Below are 20,510 nucleotides of genomic sequence, written 5' to 3' on the forward strand. Positions count from 1 at the left end.
ACATAGTTAAGTCATGGCCACAACATTGCAAGGTGTGGGAATTAAATAATCAGGCTGAGTAAGGCACGGGAATGAGATAATTCAGTCAGGGCCACAATTTAGTAAAGTGTGGGAATGAGATTATTCCATCATGGCCATGACTTAGTAAGTAGGGTGAGAATGAGAGGCCACAATTTAGTAAGGCATGAGAACAAAATATGAAAGTTATTGTCAAGTTATTGACTTTGTAATGAGATAATTAAGCCTTGAGCAGAGCTTAATAAGACATGATCTCATTCCCATGCCATACTGAGTCGTGACCACCACTTAATTATCTCATTCCCATGCTTTACTAAGTCATTGCCACACACCAGCAGGGCTCCGTAGTCTCCTTGTGGTGGGAAGCAGAGTGTAAGGCTGAATTTCTAAGGCTGCTTTAAAAATGTAAAAATTTAACCTTCAATTTTTTTCCATACATTCACTTTTAGAGCAACTGGGCTACAGGAATATAATTTATAATTTATATATAAAATATAAAGGAATTTATTTAAAAAATCTATATTATTGAGGAGAATTTCTCGGGTGCTTTAGTTTTAATTTGTGTCTTTTGTGCTGAGAATTTATATTTGAGCTTGCATGCGCAGCAAATCCCCTGTTCACCATTATTCGTTCAATACACCGTTAATTCATTGTTTAACCACTGAAGTGGGTGATTTGTGCTATTTTACTCTTTATAGTTATTTGTTTTTACTGATTACACGTTATTTTGGAGTTCAGTTCAGCGTGACTCTGCAAGCTACCACTGCACTCCTACGGTTTCCAAGCTTCTCCCAAAATTATGATCATGACAGCTACGTTGGCTGGGTCTTTAGGCTACAAAGACCCCTTAGAAACCTGTCAGAATTCGAGAAGATGCATACATGAAACGGAGAATATTTTAAGTGGAGCATGTGAAGTTTGCTTATGCGATTACATGCTGAAAAAAGTGGGGCTGATGGGGATTAGCTTACACTGTAGAGTCAGCGCTAATGGACGTTGTAGAAATGTTCCCAGACACGCGTTGACAGTCCAGTCAGGAAGATAATGTGTTTTGATAAGAGAAGCAGAAGGCAGCTCTTAACCGGAGTGGGCAAATTCCCACAGAAATGCCTATAAACACAGTCTGTATTGTATATAAATTGTCAGAAGTGCTGGCTCGAGTGCCACTTGGTCTCTGAGAGCTGTCTTCTGCACTAAAGAGCAGATATACACCAACTCACTGTTTTCACTGTGAATGGAGGCCTGTTGGGAGCATGACTGCGAGAGCACTTTTATTGTTTTTAACCTCTCGTTTGTTGGAGTCATGGCCACAAACAGACAAAGAAAGGAAATCTTGTGTATCACTCTTAAAAAAGATGGTTCTTCAAGGGTTCCTTAGTAGAGACGATTGTTCTATACAGAGCCAGGAACACTCAGAAAACCGTTTGCATGCTTAAATGGTTCTTTGCCTGGTGAAATGTTCTTCAGCCCAATGAAGAATGTGTTGTAAATGGCTCTATGTAGAACTTTTGCTTGGAAGACTCTTTTTGGTGCTAGACAGGCCCATCTGAGAGTTCATGGGTCTATAAAAAAACTAGTGTTGTTACTAAAGAACCCTTGGAGAATCATCGTTTTTATAAGGATGATGGCTCCTTGTTGTAAACTTTACCCTCTAATTAATATCTAGATAGGTTGGAGTGTAGGAGTGTAATTTTGGGCTGAGAAATGAAGGGATAAGGGTTCAGGTTTCAGGCTGCAGTTCACACATAACTGCGTAAACAAAATACTCCTACAATTACACTGATCAGAGCGATGATCTCAGGCTTTGACATATGTCACACATATAAGACCTAAAATACGTTATTAACAGGAATAAAAATATACATTTACGTTTGTTTCCTATTGCAGTGGCATTTTTACTTTTTCCACTGTAGTAAAATTCTTAGTCTTCTGTGTGTGTTATAGTTAAAATATCCTAATGATGATAAACCCAATGATGAGTAAGACTGTAATAGCAGTTATTGTGAAATTGTTCCAGACAGATTGGCCCTTCTTTAATTGTTGTTGTTGTTATTGACTAACTAAACAAAACAACCATCTATTTTGGGTATAATTAACGCCATTTAAACCACACAGTAGTTAATATTCAACAGTTTTTTTGATATCCATCCTGCCGCCCTCCCAAACTTGCAGCCATGCAACCTGTTTTAAACCACATTAAAACTACAGGATTATTGCAGAGTAACCACAATGTGGCAGTGCATTTGGTGCATGAGCTTGAAAAGTGGACAAGTAGTAGTTGTAAGCTTACATTACCTGCTAGCTACATTAGCATCTTAGATATAGTGGTTAAAGCAAGGTAGGTAAACCCTTCACTTCAGTGGGTGTCCAGTTGATTTAATGCAGGACACTCATTAAAAGATCCATCCGATTTCAAAGCCCCATATTTTTACAGCCGTGAGGCGCCGAGGAACCAATCACAATCCAACTGTAATAGGGGGTCATAGAGTTTCTGACCGGCTCCTTCAGCCTGAGAGGAGCTGAGACCCCTGAGCAGAACGTTCTGCGTTCTCCACGTCAATCAGAGTGAATCCGTCAGAACTGAGCAGCAGGATTTTCATCAGCAGTGAAGCTCCAGCAGCTCAGAGCGTTCGGCGCTGGTTCCACAGCACTGGATGATCTCCGAAATCCCACTGAAAGAGCCGTGAGAGCAGCGACGCCCGACACGCTCAGTCCAGTCTGGGATGAGTCTGACTGTGGTGTTGATGTCGTCCGTACAGCTGGAGGACGTTCAGACTGAGACCTTGTAGAACTACATAATAAACTTTATGCTCATTTACACCGTTTACAGCTCACTGCACTGATCTGTGATGATTTACAGTGAAATCAATCATTTTGAAATTGTATGAATCTGTATTTTCTGTATTTTCATCTCTTTAATCAATACTGCGTTATTTTTTATGTTACCTGAAATGCTGTTTTTCCAGCAAAACTTTAAAGACCCTGATCAAATTAGAAAAGCGAAAGTAAAAATAACCTTAGTTATTAGTAAACTTTAAGCAATTATAAACATTTTTTCTTCCAATATGATATTTCACAAAACAGTAGTAATTGAGCATTAGAATATACAGAAGCGTGTTCTCTGTAGAGGCTCTGTTAAATTCAAATCATGACTAGATGCTTAATTTTCTCCACTGGTGGCAATGAGACTGAATGAACCTGAATTCAGTGATTAAGAGATGTGTCCCAATACTTTTGTCCATATAGTGTAGATAAAGGCTGTGCAAAATATCGGAGGATTGTGCATGAAGTGGGTCGAGCTTACATGTTCTGTTTGATTAGATGTTCTGTGTGAGCAGCTCATGGTGGCTTGTTTGTTGTTGTTCTTTTAATGCAGCAACAAATAAAAAAAAATCAAGACAACACACTCAAACACACTGGTTAACACGGTTCGCTAGATCGGTTATGGCTTCCTCATTACAACCTGCCATAGCGCTGCTGGATGGACTAATCACCAACCAAACCGGTGCCAGCGTGACTGAGATGCCATTGGACTATTCACAATACCTTTGGATTGAGCTGGAGTGCCGTTTGTGATCATTAACTGATCAGAATTTAAGTATCTGACTTCACTAATACTCTCGCTTCTAAATGCAATCAAATGTTCTAACATCTTGTGTGAAGGTGCAGGCTGTTACTGCAGCAACCCCCCTGTTATTATCCTTGATGTCAGAAGAAAAGTTGGATTTTGGAAGAAAAGCAGGCATCTACAAACTTTTAGACGTATAATGCAATTTTAATGTAATAATGTAAATAATATCATTTCCAGAGAATGGACAGAATATCTAAGCAGTGTTGCCTATTAAACTGTGAACCTTATAGCCCTTAAATGTGAAATAGATACTTGAATTCAATAATAACCGTAGCTTCATTTTCCTTATCGGTCTTTATTATTGCTGCACTAATTGGCTTAATGTACATCCAAATAAATGTACGACACCGAAAAGAGAAAATGCATTAAAAATGTGACGCAAATCGGCAAAGTAAGATATAAATTTGCAGCAAGGAGAACAAACATTAGTCTCCATTGTGTCTAACTCTGTTGAAATGACCGTTATTGATTACAGCGGAAAAGTGCTGTTCTGAAGTGGCTCATTTAAAACTTTCCATAAACGTTAAATTAGCAGCAGTGATTCTGATGTGTCATTATTCCTCTTCTCTCGTTTGACACACTTTTCGGTTTTAAAGCAACTCCACCAGCAGGTAAGGCTTATTATGCTAGTTGTCTTACTTGCATGCTCTCTGCCCTTGTGATGTTACCATCAACATGCTAGTCAGACACAATAACACCTTCTTCAGCGTCTCATTAGTCTCCTGTACAAGACTTCCTCAATTAAAACATTCATTAAGACCCTGTTGATAAGCCTGCCTTTCCCTTTGGGGGGTCGTGGAGAAACTCATTAAAGTCCCAGGTAAGGATGATGTCAGCCTTGTGCACTGTCACGACTGCGGTGTAATACATACGCACTGCCGGCTTATTAGGTCCACCTATCTTGTACCTACACAGCCCACCGCAGGTCAATGGGCTGTTTATTGCACAGGTTTTCCAGGAGCCTTACATATTCAAACCTTGGCTGCTTTTTGTTTTATTTAATTTTATATTTTGTAGAGATGTATTTATTTATTTACTTTCCATCCACCTACACCAGTGAGAATCTTTTTACATCGATTATATGGCCAAAAGTATGAGGACACCCTGCCTAATTATTGAGTTCAGGTGTTTGAGCCATGCGGTCTCCGTAGACAAACGCTGGCAGTAGAGGGTCGTGCTGAAGAGCTCAGTGACTTTAACCATGGCACTGTCACGGTCGGTGGTGTTCATAACGTGGCCCTTTTCTCTGATGGACAGGACGGAGGGGGCGGATAAACCGTGCAGCGACAGATACAGTCCGTAATCGTAAACATACAAAATGAACCTATTTGGTAGGAGTTTTTGATCAAACGGCCAACTAGTGTAGGAAGGTGGGCCTAATAAACCAGCAGCTCAGTGTACATGAGAGACAAACGGAGGTAGTGATTAGTCTCCCACCAGCAGAATTTAATGGGGTGCGCTAGCTTTCAGCGGGATGGGTTCCTTCACCCCGCCGACCTTCTGCCACAGACACATCCTGCAAAACAAATGGCACGCATCTGCTTCTGTGTCAGCCCACACCTGATGGAGCCGCTCTCATGAGGGAGGGGCATGAATCACGGACACGTACTCGTCCCTCAGGTCGTTCTGTTCGGCTATGACCTGCTGGTTCCACCTGATCTGGATACACTTTTTGCGTATTCTCTGAACCCGTCCTTGGGAACAAGAATAACAGCTATGTTTTGGGTGACTCATCAGAGAAATGTCCATGCTTAATGGCTGGACGGCTGTACAGATAACAATTCCAGATGACTTGAGTGGCTGTTCTGTGCTGCTGTCCTTGAATTGAGACGTAACAATTTGAGCACACACAATTTGACAAATGGCCGGTTCCAGTGGCTACATTCACACATGCTTTGCTCGCTGACATTTGCCAGCCTGTAGTCAATCTGTTTATAAAGATGTTTTGCTGCTTCATGAATTATCCAAAGCACGAGGCTCATACATTTAAATACTGACAGCGAGCTGCTGAAAGTTATTTCATGTAATTTAATAGAGGCAAAGCGTTCATGATTTGATCTGAAAATGGAGTGGGAGGCCTGTATGTTGCTCTGAAACAAGGCATAGTTGTTGTATTGGTCATTTAAATTACTGGACTGGACTGCGTAAAGCATTATGAGCCTGCATTTTACACGATATTTCCAAAAGCAGTTGGTCACATCCCATTCTTAATCCATGGAGTTTAATGTGATGTCGGCCCACCCTTTGCAGCTATAACAGCTTCAGCTCTTCTGGGAAGCCTTTCCACAAGGGTTAGGAGTGTTTATGGGAATTTCTGACCGTTCTTCCAGAAGCATATTTGTGAGGTCAGACACTGATGTTGGACGAGAAGGTCTGGCTCACAGTCTCCACACTAATTCATCCCAAAGGTGTTCTATGGGGTTGAGGTCAGGACTCTGTGCAGGCCAGTCAAGTTCTTCCACACCAAACTGGCTCATCCACGTCTTTATGGACCTGCTTTGTGCACTGGTGTGCGGTCATGTTGGAGCAGGAAGGGGCCGTCCCCAAACTGTTCCCACAAAGTTGGGAGCGTGAAATTGTCCAAAATCTCTTGGTGCTGAAGCTTTAAGAGTTCCTTTCACTGGAACTAAGGGGCCGAGCCCAACTCCTGAAAAACACCCCCACACCATGATCCCCCCTCCACCAAACTTTACACTCGGCACAATGCAGTCAGACAAGTACCGTCTCCTGGCAACCGCCAAACCCAGACTCGTCCATCAGATTTCCAGACGGAGAAGCGTGATTGGTCACTCCAGAGAACACGTCTCCACTGCTCTAGAGTCCAGTGGCGGATGCCACATGAAGTCCAGTGGCGGATGCCACATCTCCAGTAAGCTGGCAAGCTAATTTTGCCAACTAATGTTTGGCAAACTAATGTCTGTAGAAGCAGTCTGCAGGCAGAGGTGCTTGGTTTTATACACCTGTGGCCATGGAAGTAATTGGAACACCTTGATTCAATGACGTGGATGGGTGAATGAACACTTTTGGAAACATAATGTATCTTCACTACTTCTGTATAGGACAATACCACTGTAAAAGTTACTGTTTACTATTTAATTTACTGTTAAAATGATATTCATATTTGCTTTTGACTTTAATGTCTATATTCTGTATCTTACAGCTAAAGCAAGAGTTATTACACTGCTTTTCCTTTCATTGTAACATTCATAAAAGGCATTTACCAGTTAATATGCAGTCATTTGACTCTTCATATGTCTTTTAAAAATGACTTGATTCAAAGCAAACCATTACCATTGAATGGTACAATGAAAAGGAATGATGTGATCTGCTCATTTAAACCAGTTCACTAAAGTAAATATTCAGTGGTTGCCAAATAACTTGTTTTGATTCAGTTGGATGATATAAATTCATTCCATTTATCATTGGCTTATATTGATAAATAATAATAAGAAAAAAAATACTTGGCTACAGTTTTTAAAATGTATTTATTAACCTAAACTGAAATCTTTTTCTATATAGTAAATTAATCTTGTTTATATAAAACATCAATCCTCTAAGCTGTTTATTCTCCCGGGGCCGTATTGCAGAAACTTCTTAAGTCTGAAATCTTATCTGATTTGTTTAGTCACCCAGACAACTTCAGTTTGGACTGAATTTAGGACAGAAGCTATTACAGAACAACACGTCTTAAGTTCATAATCTGATCATTAACTCCAGATAAGAAAACAGAGACAAACTAGACAGAATTTCCTACGTTCTGTACTAACTTTAAGATAAATCTGTCTTAACTTTTGTTTTAACTGTCTGTTTCTATCATTCTGTGCAGTGACTGGCAATGCAGTTTACTATAACCATCTACACTGAAAGCAATGCTTTGACTTGTGAGGTTTTTTTTTTTTATGACAACATTTATAAAACCATATACTGCAGACTCAAACTCCGCCACCCCTCTGATTACCTTCCTGTGTTAAGGTTGGTGACGGTGGTGAATAATAAGGAGACGGAGCTGAACGTGTGTCTGTTTATTAGGACGAATATCGTTAGTGCACTCAGCTGAAGCGTTTTTGGGAAATGGAGACCGAAACTGTGAAACTTATAGTGCTTCAATTTTGTTATGGTAGCTGTGTCTGGCTAACTAGCTTGATTACTTTGATTACATGTTTATGTTTCATCTGTGCACGTATTATCAGTTGCTAGGTAACAGACATGACAGTGGTTTGTTGAGTTTGGGAAAGATAAGAAAAGATGCTGTACGATAAGATAAGATTCCTAAATCAAGCTTAGATTTGCTTCTTCTGTAATACGAATTTGTGAAAATCTTATGTTAACCTGTCGGGTCTTAACTTAAATGCAAAAAGATAGGAAGTTCTGAAATCCTTCTGCTAGCTAGTGAAAAACAACAGCCTATCCTCAAGTATCCATCCCAAAGCCCTGTAGCTCCTCCCACTTGAAAGATCCCAGTCTTGAAAATGCTCATCTACAGGCTAGTGTAGCACTGTGCTGGGATGTGAGTGGGTATGGTTACCACAGACGTAGTAATGGTTACATTTTGAACTTCATCCATGACGACCCTTCACACTGGAGACTCAAGAACCAGTCAAAAAACAAACACTGAAGTGCTTCAAATTGACAAAGTCTAAATTTTTGTTTAATATCTTGTGATGTGCGCCAACTGAGACTGAGAGACTGGATGAGCACATAAGCGAGAAGATAAATAAATAAGTACCAGAATATGGTGGCTGCAGATGCACAGACGTTTGAAATGCCAGCTTTTGAGTTTCTCACGCATTAATGAGTGGAGCGCTTGTGGTGTTTGTTGTGTTTTACCACATGGGTCCTATTTGCTCCTTGCAGGAAAATTAAGACGCTAATTAGTTCCCATTGCTTGAAATGCCAGAGGAAATGACATTAGAGAGATTATCAGTTGGCGTAGAACATGCTTTGCCTCATGAAATCGTCACCACAATGCATTCGGCTGATCTGCATTCATTCCGATCACCCGTGTACCTAAAGCGAATTCTCCGGAAGATTACAGCCGTTACAATGGTCCGCTAATGAACTAATCCTGCTGAGGGCTCCTGTTGAAAAGGATGAGACGTTTTTCTGACGCTAATATTACCAAATGGTCATCATCTGCTCAGAGCCAACATCTTCTAATGGTGCCCGTATTTATGACTTTCAAAGAGAGTTCTTTATGCGCAGCACTGACTTAAATGGTGTTCTTATTTTAGAAACATCTCATAAATAACTAAATGAATAAATGAAATATTGAATGAGTGGAAATTATATAATTTGCAAGCAACATTTTTGGCTCATTTGACTGGGTGTATATTATAATTACCATGGCTACTGGGATCATCGTTTTTTGATGTGTTTAGGATAGAAAATTTTAATATTTTACACCCAGGAAGATCTTTTAAATGTTCTTTAATCCCCTGGGGTTTGATTTGTGCCTCTCCTCTTAATCTTGCCTTTAAAGGCTCTTCATAGAACAGGATCCTCATATGTTTCATATCAAAATGCTCCGTTATCTTCATCACTACTTTCCAAACCCGCTGCATCAGCTTCAGCAGCTGGAAACTCTCTGCTGCTGTTTCACACGAGTCTCCAATGGGGACTGAATGAAGAGCAAAGGGTTTCCGAAGTGATTGGGAACGACAGCAGCTCAGCCACAAAGTGGTCGGCCACGTAAAGTGACTGAGCGGTCAGCGGATGCTGAGGGGCATAGTGCACAGAGGTCACCGACTTTCTGCAGAGTCAATCACTACAGACCTCCAAACTTCATGTGGCCTTCAGATCAGCTCAAGAACAGCGTAGAGAGTTTCATGGAATGGGTTTCCATGGCCGAGCAGCTGCATCCAAGCCTTACATCACCAAGCGCAATGCAAAGCATGGAATGCAGTGGAGTAAAGCGCCGCCACTGGACTCTAGAGCAGTGGAGACGTGTTCTCTTCTCGTCCAACATCAGTGTCTGACCTCACAAATCTGCTTCTGGAAGAACGGTCAACAATTCCCATAAACGCTCCTAACCCTTGTGGAAAGCCTTCCCAGAAGAGCTGAAGCTGTTATAGCTGCAAAGGGTGGGCCGACATCATATTAAACCCTATGGATTAAGAATGGGACGTCACTCAACTTCATATGCGTGACGAAACTCCCCATTAATACCCCTGATTTCAGAAGTAACTCTGAATGAGGAGGTGCCTACACATCTTTTGATATACAGTGTATGTGGAAAATATCATGATATTGAATCTGCTCAGCACCTGTACAAATTCAGCTGTATCTCATTTCTCAGCCCAGCTTTGCTCTTCCTGGTAGAGAGGAACTAAAGTTAACTCTTCAATCATGAAAGGCTACAACATGCAGAAAGAGTGGTTCTCCATGAGGCTCGTGAGGATCAGGCCGGTTAGGAGGTAAATGCGAATGCTCCTTGAGATTTTACAGTTACTGCTCTGAATCTTGAAAACACCTGGTGAATAATTATAGTCTCTCCACTGAGGTGCTCAATGGGATAATTACTACTCAAATACTTAAAACCTGTTTATGACTATTTTTGGCTGAAAACGTGTTTGGGCCTTCAATTACAACATCTGACAATTTTCTGGAATTGAATATTCAATAGACAAAACCTAGACCCATGTCTGTGTGTGTGTGTGTGTGTGTGTGTGTGTGTGTGTGTGTGTGTGTTGTTTTCCACATGAATAAAATATACTACAGCAACACTATTATTAGTAGGGCTGAGAAATGGAATGAAAAATCCATTGTTTTGCTCTGAGTGGAAATAGCATGTTAACAGTTAACCTTTCTTGCGTTCCAGCCCCAACATAACGAACCTAATGCAGTCATTCCTAATATGTAGGCCTAATATAGTAAAATAGTGGGTGCTGAAAGCTGCTAGACCCACTAGTTGTGTTAGACACACAATACGGACAAAAGTATTGGGACACACCTCTTAATCGTTGAACTCAGGTGTTTCAGTCTCATTGCCACAGGTGTATAAAATCAAGCAACCAGCCCTGCAGCCTGCCTTTACACACATCAGTGAAAGAATGGGTCGCTCTAAACGCTCTGCTGACTCAATAACTAGACCACCAGAGACTCGTTAATATCATCAATGACATCATGAGCTCAATTTACTGAGCACTGATTGGTCAAACCAGGAGCTGCTTTTTAACTACATATAATACTGGGCTTCCTCGAGGAGGAGAGGCTTGGAGATGGGTAAACAAACACACTGACGTCCATAAAATCACCATTTAATATATAAATAATCTTTATTTATTAATATTCTATACATTTTGTTTAAATATTAACACTTTTCTCAGCAAATAAACACAAACTACACAAATAAATAGATTTTGAAAATGAGTCTTGGGGGCCAAGACTTTCGCACAGGACTGTACATTAACAGTGAAATCGTATTTTTTCTTCGAGCCCTGATTATTGGCAAACATGTTGGTATACTACATTTCATTTATGTGGAAATGATGTACTCCTTTGAATTGTAAAGTAAATTCCAAGCATTTTCCTCGTCTACAGTACTGATAATTAGGTTAAGCTGTTTGTGTAGGAGAAGGTTGTTTTGTATCTGTTTGCCCTCTAATGTTCTCCTCTAAACTGCTCCAGGAACACCTCAATAAATTAAATCAATGCAGCAAAGCACAAAAAGTAACAACACATTCTGTTCAAAAACAAGTTAAACAAGCTGGCACTGTTACTACAGGAGATGGATAAAACTAGTGTTTCTTAAAGTCCATCCTAAACCCCACAGATTCTTCAAACTGCAGCGTTTCCTCCTTTATCTAACAGTCTCAATGCATTTAAATAGGATGTTTAACTGAGCTGCACCAGGCTGGGCTCTCTGGTGTGGTCCACCGCACCATTCATGGTCATCACGCTAACACATTTTCGCCTTAGTTAACCTGCATGGAAACATTTACATTTACAGCTGCTCCACGGATTTTCTGCAGGCTAAATATGTAAACCAGGCTGTATTAGGAATTAATGGAAGTGGCCTGGCTAATAATAAATACAGACCCTATGGGAAAAAGCTAGACATTAGTGAAAGCTATAGAGATATATTTATATTTATATTTCAAAATACTCTTTTGTACTTAAAGGAGTAAAAACTGTACTACACTGTGCTGTATTACTGGAATCCATCTGTAACAATGAATACATTACTATCAGTTACATTGTTGTTGTTGTATGAATTTTATGTGTAACTAAGTACTTATTACAGACACATAAAGCATTGGTAAAGATATAATTAAGAAATAATAGAAGATCAAAATGTTTTCCACCAGGATGGGACGGGGTATAGACATTTGATTGATTGATTGATTGATTGGTTGATTGATTGATTGATTGATTGATTGATTGATTGATTGAGTGATTGATAGGCTGATGGAAAATCAACAAGCTTGGTATTTTACATCATTAGTAGTAATAATAATCTTGCTATTTGTGTGGCTGCTGGTTTCTTAATTCTTTAACCAATTTTGTGAACAATTAATAAGCAGTACTGTGCAAAAGTCAGAGACCACCTTTAAATAATGTCCAATCAAAACGCACAAATTGTTCATTTTCCAAAAGATATTTCTGAGGATATTAGACATAAACCAATTCATTTCCATAAGAAGGAAGAAGGGCTAAAAAACAGGAAAGGAAATTAAGCAAATATAGAAATAAGACTTTCCAAAATGATTAAAAAAATACAATTAAATCGATACTTCAGACAACTTTGTAAGCCCTGGTGGACCACCAAACCTGTCATCATCAGATAAGCCTTCTCTTCGAGAGAGAGGAGAACATCAAGCTGCTTCAGATCTGAAAACATCCACAGGTGCTTCTGTCCATCCTTCCACTGTGAGAAGACCACTCAGCGCTGTGGGTCTGAAAGGACGTGTAGCTGTCAGCTGTCATTTTCTATGTAATAACTTTAACAGCCTGGATGTTGGAACACAGCTAATAAGTCATGCTCCAGCACTTCTGGAGGTGCGTCGCCACCCCTGGATTTTAGATATCCGGATGTATTGTATTCAGTTTCATGAAAAAATAAGAAAAAGATAAATAAAAAGTGACTTTGAAAGTTTAACCTGGGGGCTTAACGCAGCACATTTGTTAAAAAGTGGGAGAAAAGCTTCTACCTCTCTTGTGTTTACAGGCGTTTGAAAGTGAATCCATAAATATCCTCTTTGACCATCGTTTGTCCTCTTCTGTCTGCAAGCCCACACTTGACCTCCCCACCCCAGACCACCAGACAGCAGTGCCGGCACAGATAACCCAGAATATCAGGAAGCGACGTGGCTTTTCTTTCAGTGAGTTACAGTAGCTGTGGCACAAAGCAAGTCCCTGCAGCCAGAATATACCCCCATCAATCTGCCCAAACTGGGAACAAATAGTAAAGCCCCCCAGTCCAGGCAGCCTGTGCTTTACCAGAGAAGCAGGAAATGAAAATGGAGTGGATGAACTGCAGCTGCTGAAAAAATAACAACCATAAAAACTTCTAGAATAATGTTCACGTTTGAAAACAAAGGTGCTAAAAGGGTGGGCAGTATGAAGGTTCGTATATTGCAGAGGTCTTAAAACCCCTTTATTTTTAAGAGTGCAGAATGTGTTGAGTGTATGGACTCTTTAAAATACATAATACACCAAACGTTTACTGGGTGTAGATCCTTCACATGATTTGGAGGCTTTTTCACCTTAAAGCCTTATTTGAAATCACACCTGCAAACATGGTTCTTCAAAGAACTGTCCATTAAAAGGTTCTTTAGCAAACATCTCTTCAATGATATCGTTCTAAAAAACCCTAAAGGTACTTTTACGATGGTAGGCTTAGTTTAAGGAGAAGCGTGATTTTTATGGGTTACTTATATCCTGAGCAGAACTAATTTTGTCTCTTTAGTTTTCCTGAGATAATGACTGCCCTCCCGTCCTGCTGACTGACCATCAGGGCCTCCTCCTCACCATCACCAACCCGCTCTCCTGTTCATTTGTGCTGCAACACTCTCAATTACATCACTGTGCCATCCAGATGTACCAGCATTGAGATGGGATGGGACCGTTTCAGCTCAGTCCCACTTAAATCAGTGTGGTAGGAGCACTGCTGGAGAGAGGCCATAAAGTGGCCACCACATGTTTAATAGGGTTAAAAGTCATAATAATGGTCTAGTATGAAGCGAGATGCCATTAGGGGTCTTTATTTGGGTGTTTTATAGACAGGTTCTTGATATTGTCCGATGTGCTACCGAGTAAAAGAGTGAGAAGTGTTAGATCGCTATGGCTGCCTGTAATATGAGAAGCTCAGCCCTCTCCCACCTTTTCTCTGATTCTCTGGGAAAGGCTAATGCAGGCAGACACGAGGCCGGGAACTGTTCCTCACTGATTTTCTGTCTTATACGTCCAGGTGTGATCTTAGTCGCTTCTCATTTGTTTGTTCTTATGTTTTGGAGACATTTTTTTATGAAAAATGCACATAAAGTGCTGGAAACTACAGGGATCAGTGAGTAATATGAGAAGTTCACGTGGCCCTCTATTCTATTCCGAGCACATATATATATATATGTGTGTGTGTGTGTGTGTGTGTGTGTGTGTACATGCTTGCTATCTTCATATACATAAAGCCGTATGATAGTAGCACCACTCATACATGTTCAAATTTGTAATATATGGTAAATACCACAGCTATTGTGGGAGCGATTACTGGTTTGGTATTTTTTTCTTTTTTTTTTGTCTTTTTTTTTTGTCATTTTTATTCTGTCTTCTTTTGTTGGTGTCGCCAGTGGTCATGATAGTACCAATGAATTAATCTTAAGAATTTTTATTTTTGTTGTGTCAGTCTGGTTAGAGCACTGCTGGCGAGAGGAAGGCTAATGCAAGCACAATGGCTGGGAGCCCTTCCTCACTGTTTTTCTGTCTTATACATCCAGAGCACGCTTCAAATAAATGACCCATAGAGTTGGTACCAGCATCCAAGTCTCCAGAGCATTTTCCTTCACACGACGCAACGCAGAGAGGAGTGGCCGTGTCCTGTTCACGCGGTAAGGAAGAGAGGACCGGCTACATAAAGGGTAAACTGCTGTTTTTCTCAAAAGACTTGCAACAGGTAATGTAGGAATATTTCAAAATACTCTTTCGTACTTAAAGGAGTAAAAACTGTACTACACTGTGCTGTATTACTGGAATCCATCTGCAACAATGAATACATTACTATTAGTCACACTGTGGTTGTAGGAATGTTATATGTACCTATGTAGTTATTACAGACACATAAAGCATTATTTGGTTGCCTCACAGCGAGGAGGGCCTGGGTTCGATTCCCCGGCCGGGTGACCGGGGTCCTGGTGGAGTTAGCATGTTCTCTGCGTGGGTTTCCTCCGGGTTCTCCGGTTTCCTCCCACAGTCCAAAGACATGCAGTCAGGCCAATTGGACATGCTGAATTGCCCCTGGTGTGAGTGACTGTCTGTGTCTGTCTGTCTGCCCTGCGATGGACTGGAGACCTGTCCAGGGTGTGTCCGCTGGGATAGGCTCCAGCACCCCCCGCGACCCTGAGGGAGAAGCAGAAAATGGATGGATGGACTTTTGTTCATAACTGAAAATTTCAGCAACTCGACTCTTAGAGGTCAAGAGTTGTGATTGTTTTGCCATGCCCTTAAAATGTCATTTTGCGATTGCATAATTCTTTACATATTAATTTACAATAGAAATTCCGTTTACATTCCCTGTGGACAGGCCTGAGTTCTCTCCACAATGTCAACAAGTTCACAAAAACTAAATTGATGAAATGCCTCATCTTCTCATCTTCTACTTACAAGCACACCTGGTGTGGATTAAAAGTTTGAAGATCTGTGCTTTAAACGGAATCTCTCTGCTCATTACGATTAGCTACAAGTGAGCAATAATTACTATCAAATTACAACATGCTGTTATTATCACTGGCAATAGCTTTGGGTTAAGGGTTAAGAAGGGGTCCCTGGCTGTTACTGCTATTTTAAGTCCTTCAGCTCGTTCCAGTGTGATAATTTGTACTCATATTTTATTCATGTCTGCTAATATTACTACCTTGTATAATTCACTGTTAGAAATTCTGCAACTGCTCTGTATTTCTTTTTCAGAGCATTTCAGTCCAGTGTCAAAGGAATGTCTCTTACCTTTATCGATGACAACCAACTAAAGAACAAAAGAAGTTCTACATTTCTTCTTCTTCTTTCGGCTGCTCCCTTTAGGGGTCACCACAGCGGATCATCTGCCTCCATCTTGCCCTATCCACTGCCTCCTCTACTTTCACACCAACCATCTCCATGTCCACCTTCACTACATCCATAAACCTTCTCTGAGCTCTACCTCTTCTCCTTCTACCCGGCAGCTCTATCTCCAACATTCTTTGCCCAATATATCCACTATTCCTCCTCAACACATGTCCAAACCATCTCAACCTGGCCTCTCTGGCTTTATCTCCAAACTGCTCCACCTTCACTGTCCCTCTGATCTGCTCATTTCTAATCTTGTCCATCCTCGTCACTCCCAACGAAAATCTCAGCATCTTCATCTCCGCCACCTCCAGCTCAGCCTTCTGTCTTTTAGACAGAGCCACAGTCTCCAAACCAAACATCATAGCAGGACGCACTGCTGTCTTGTAAACCTTCCCTTTCACTCTTGCTGCTCTCCTTCTGTCACACATCAGCCCTGACACCCGTCTCCACCCACTCCATCCTGCCTGCACCCTCTTCTTCACCTCTTTTCTACACTGTCCATTGCTCTGGATGGTTGACCCAAGATATTTGAAGTCATCCACCTTTATGACCTCTACTCCTTGCATCTTCATTTATGACCTCTACTCACCCTGCTGGTCAACAGCACCAGAGGCGGTCGTTGTTAACCCGGGCCTCGACCGATCCGGTATGGCAATCATATTTTTGATCCGCATGATAGTTTTGGCACAAGTTTTATGCCGTGGGGCTGAACAGGGGCCAGGAATGCTGAGATGCAGTTCATAGTAGGGATGGGGAGATTCAGCGATTCACATCGGTGATTCAGCACATATGTCTGCGATTCGACTGCACCGGTAGATTCAACGTACATCGGGTTTCATTTGCGGGCGAATTTACGGTGCATCTCCTCTAGCCTTTTTGCAACGGCAGATACCATGATTAAATCGGGTGATTTGTTTTCCAGTATCTATTCCTTATTCTAACGTATTTTCAGAGGCAACATATTTTTTATTTTTATTGATTTCTTTTTTTTTCGAGGCAAAATAAATCGTGTCCTCAGGTACTGACGCAAGCACGCAGACGTACACAACAAAGCTGGAGGGAAACGAGAGCATTAGCAACGACAAAGAGACTTAATGCACCAAAAAAGACACACAAACCAAACGTGTGGCAATATTTCGGGTTTTTTAAGCGAGGTGGTCAACTTGACAAGACGCACGCAATCTGAAAACAATGCTGTGGGGCTATCAAATACGTTAGTAGCACAACGAACCTGGCGACACACATGAAAAGACGGCACGGTGTGGACGTCTCTGCGGCCGCTACCCCCTCGTTTTCTTCGGATCCTGCTGAAACACGAGCCACACTGAGCAGCAGCAAAGGAGGTGACGGGTCTATCGCAAGTTTATTTAGGCAAAACACGCCCTACTCAGTCAGTCAACTATCTGAAACCTTGTGTAGCAGTTCAGTCTAGCAGACAGTGGTATGTGCTGCAGATCATAATTTTCACTATGCACATTGTTAATACAGTACTTTTAAAAACTGTTCATCTTATATTTTATACGTTTTGTATAAATATAGATGGAGAATATAACTGAATAATTCAGTTGAATAAATGAATGCTCTGTCTGAATATACTGAGTTATGCGTTTTTTTATATTATGTATTGGTTTTGCTCCATTGAAAACAACCAGATGCATACATCCCTTAAATTGTTAGAGAGTAAAGTAGAGTTGTGCTATTGAGTTAAGAAAACTGATGGGTCAGGCCAATACATCCTCAAACCTCAACTAACGGTATCGAATGATCACTTATCAAACCCAATCCTCATATAATTAAGTCATAGCGTTATCCAATCGTTTTTGAATCGCATCATATCGTGAACAGGAGTGATTTGTATCGCATCGTATCGACAAGGGGTTTCAGAGTATCGCAATTATATCGTATTGGTGGCAGTGTATCGAGATGTGTATCGAATCGACCTTAGTGGTGAAGATATACATCCTTAGTTCATAGTAGCACTGCCGACTGTAACACCATCGACAAAGTAACTCAAATCTGACCGTTTCCTACAACAATAGTTCACTGCCAGGCCACTGTTGGCCAATGGGCACAAATATTTGGTGGGCCCCTACATGACAACCATGTTTGGGGGGTTTTGTATCTGCTATAAGCTCGTGTTTAAATTGAGACAAAACAATAGCAATCTTATGTATACATATTTAAACGAGCACAGGTCACCATAAACCCGACAATCAATACAGCATTTCCCAATAAAACATGCACCTCCTCTTCAGAAGCACATTTACCACATGAAAGACAACACCTGTTACCTATATGTACATAAGAAAGACAGGAAAAAGCAGCAAAAACCTAACCTGTCAAGCACCCTAGGCTAAAGCATACTGCCGCAACCTCGGACACTCGGAAATATAAAGTATCCATATACATATAAACTTTTTTGTTTAACTCAGGTGGATGAATTTTTATAATTGACTATAGAAACCGGCACTGTATGTAGTACTATAGAGCGGAAATATCAGGTCTCACTTTTATAGATCCCCTCACACGTCTTTTGAATATCTCCAGCATCAAATTCAAGTATATTCATGTTAATATACTGCTAAGAACCTAAAGGTTAACCACAATAATGTGAGAGTGGAAAATCGCTTAGCTGTTTTTGGTGCAGGATGATCCTGACCTGTCCACTGCCACAATAGTTTCAAAGCCACATTATATACAAAAATTACAGATGGTGCATTCACCTTGTTAATTCCATTAATTAAATCAGTAATTCTTCACAGGTAACACCACTTACACCATCTGTCACAAGCTGTCAGCATTTCAGCCAAATTTATCAGAAATGTAAAAAGACGTTTCCTTAACGCTGGACGTTCCCACCTTCTCACTTCAGAAATTTATACGAGACATAATCCAAAAAGACCTCCTTTTCTCTTTTTAATGACATTCTATGTTCCTGTCACTCCACTGAGCCAGAAAAATCTTGATTTATGTTAGAAATAAGATTTTATATTTAAAATAATTTTAACATGTGACAGGTAATAATACTTTTAATAATTTAAACTGAAACGCATTGAAAAGCATCAAAATGGTTGTTTCACATAAAAATCGTACTTCAGCGTGTGTAAAGTTACTCCTCTGACATGCTGTTTCTTATGCATGACATGGTAACATGAAATAAAAAATCAAAAAGCATAATTATTATTGATTTTATACGGCTTCAAAGTTGCAAATATGACTGCAACGGTAAAATGACTGAAGTGCCCACTTATTCAGCCAACAGCAGCCGAACTCTCATTTACACTGAGTTAGAAGAAACAAACTTGAGTTGGAAAATTGTCATGTAATCATGAATTATGACATGCCTTTGGTACATTAAGCCCCACAAACATTAGGAATGAACCTCAGGGAAAGTAATAAAATGCAAGAAAGTTTAGGATATTAATCCTTTAACCCCTTAAAATCCAGGCTTTTTACATACTGAGGCTTATTATACAGTAACCACAGGTACACCAGTGCAAACTGGCTGAGATATTCTTATGTTATAGCAGTGTGTAATAAAGCTTTGGGCCTGCTGGCAGCCTTGGCCATTCTCTGAAGTGAAACTTGACCTTGTAAAGCTAAAATGAAGACAGCCAATTGATCCAGTTAGGAGGCCTGGGAAGATAAACAGCATTCGCAAAATTTTATTCGTACCAGAACGAGTTTCAGGATATATTGTGCCAGAACAGCCTCACTCTGCTGCACAATTCTACTATCAAATCACTTTAGAAGCTGCTCTAGAGGCTCTAAATGGCCTGATTAAAATAAATCCCTTTGTTATAATAAAGAAACAGCTCAAATAAATCATCTGTGAGCAGCATCCGATTATTTTGTGGCCGGAGCCGCTGCAAAACAGAATGGCTGTGAATGAAAACACTGGCCGCAGGCCACTCAGTAATAGGTTTTAAAAGACGTATAAGTACAGTGTGTCATTGTGGTCTTCACAGAAAATAAATGGACACACTGTGGATTTACTTTCATGCAAGCCAGAATCCAGTCTGCCCCACACAGAAACATCCAGACCTCAAACTACATTGATGAAATCGGAAGCCATTCAGGCTTTGTTTACATGTGGAATTAGCACTGAATCATCCAATCAGGATCATCCCATCAAGACTCAGTAAGGCCTTTTCCAGTGAACCTACTGATCGCATATCATTTCCTCGATCAATATTTCCATTTTTACAGGCGGAAAATCGAATTTCAATTCCCAACTTATAGATGATCAGCCAAGACAATTTAAGATCCAGATTGTCTTTCTTTAGTTCGCCCCCAAAATATGCTCCTAACCTTTCTAACAAACAGTAGAAGTCAATAGTCACCCAAATATTTTCTGTAAAAACATTGCCCAGAACTTCGGTCAACTTGCTTAAACACATTCAGGGCTTCAGAAACGTCATGCAGACTTGTTGATGTGGTTTAGGACACAGTACAACCCACTGTGAATTATAAAAGATTATTCAGATTATTACTGAATAATAAACCTGGGTGTGTAATAAGCCTGGGTGTGTAATAAGCCTGGGTGTGTAATAAGCCTGGATGTGTAATAAGCCTAGATGTGTAATAAGCCTGGGTGTGTAATAAG

The sequence above is a fragment of the Pygocentrus nattereri genome, chromosome 21 (assembly GCF_015220715.1).
Source record: "Pygocentrus nattereri isolate fPygNat1 chromosome 21, fPygNat1.pri, whole genome shotgun sequence".
Lineage (NCBI taxonomy): Eukaryota > Metazoa > Chordata > Actinopteri > Characiformes > Serrasalmidae > Pygocentrus > Pygocentrus nattereri.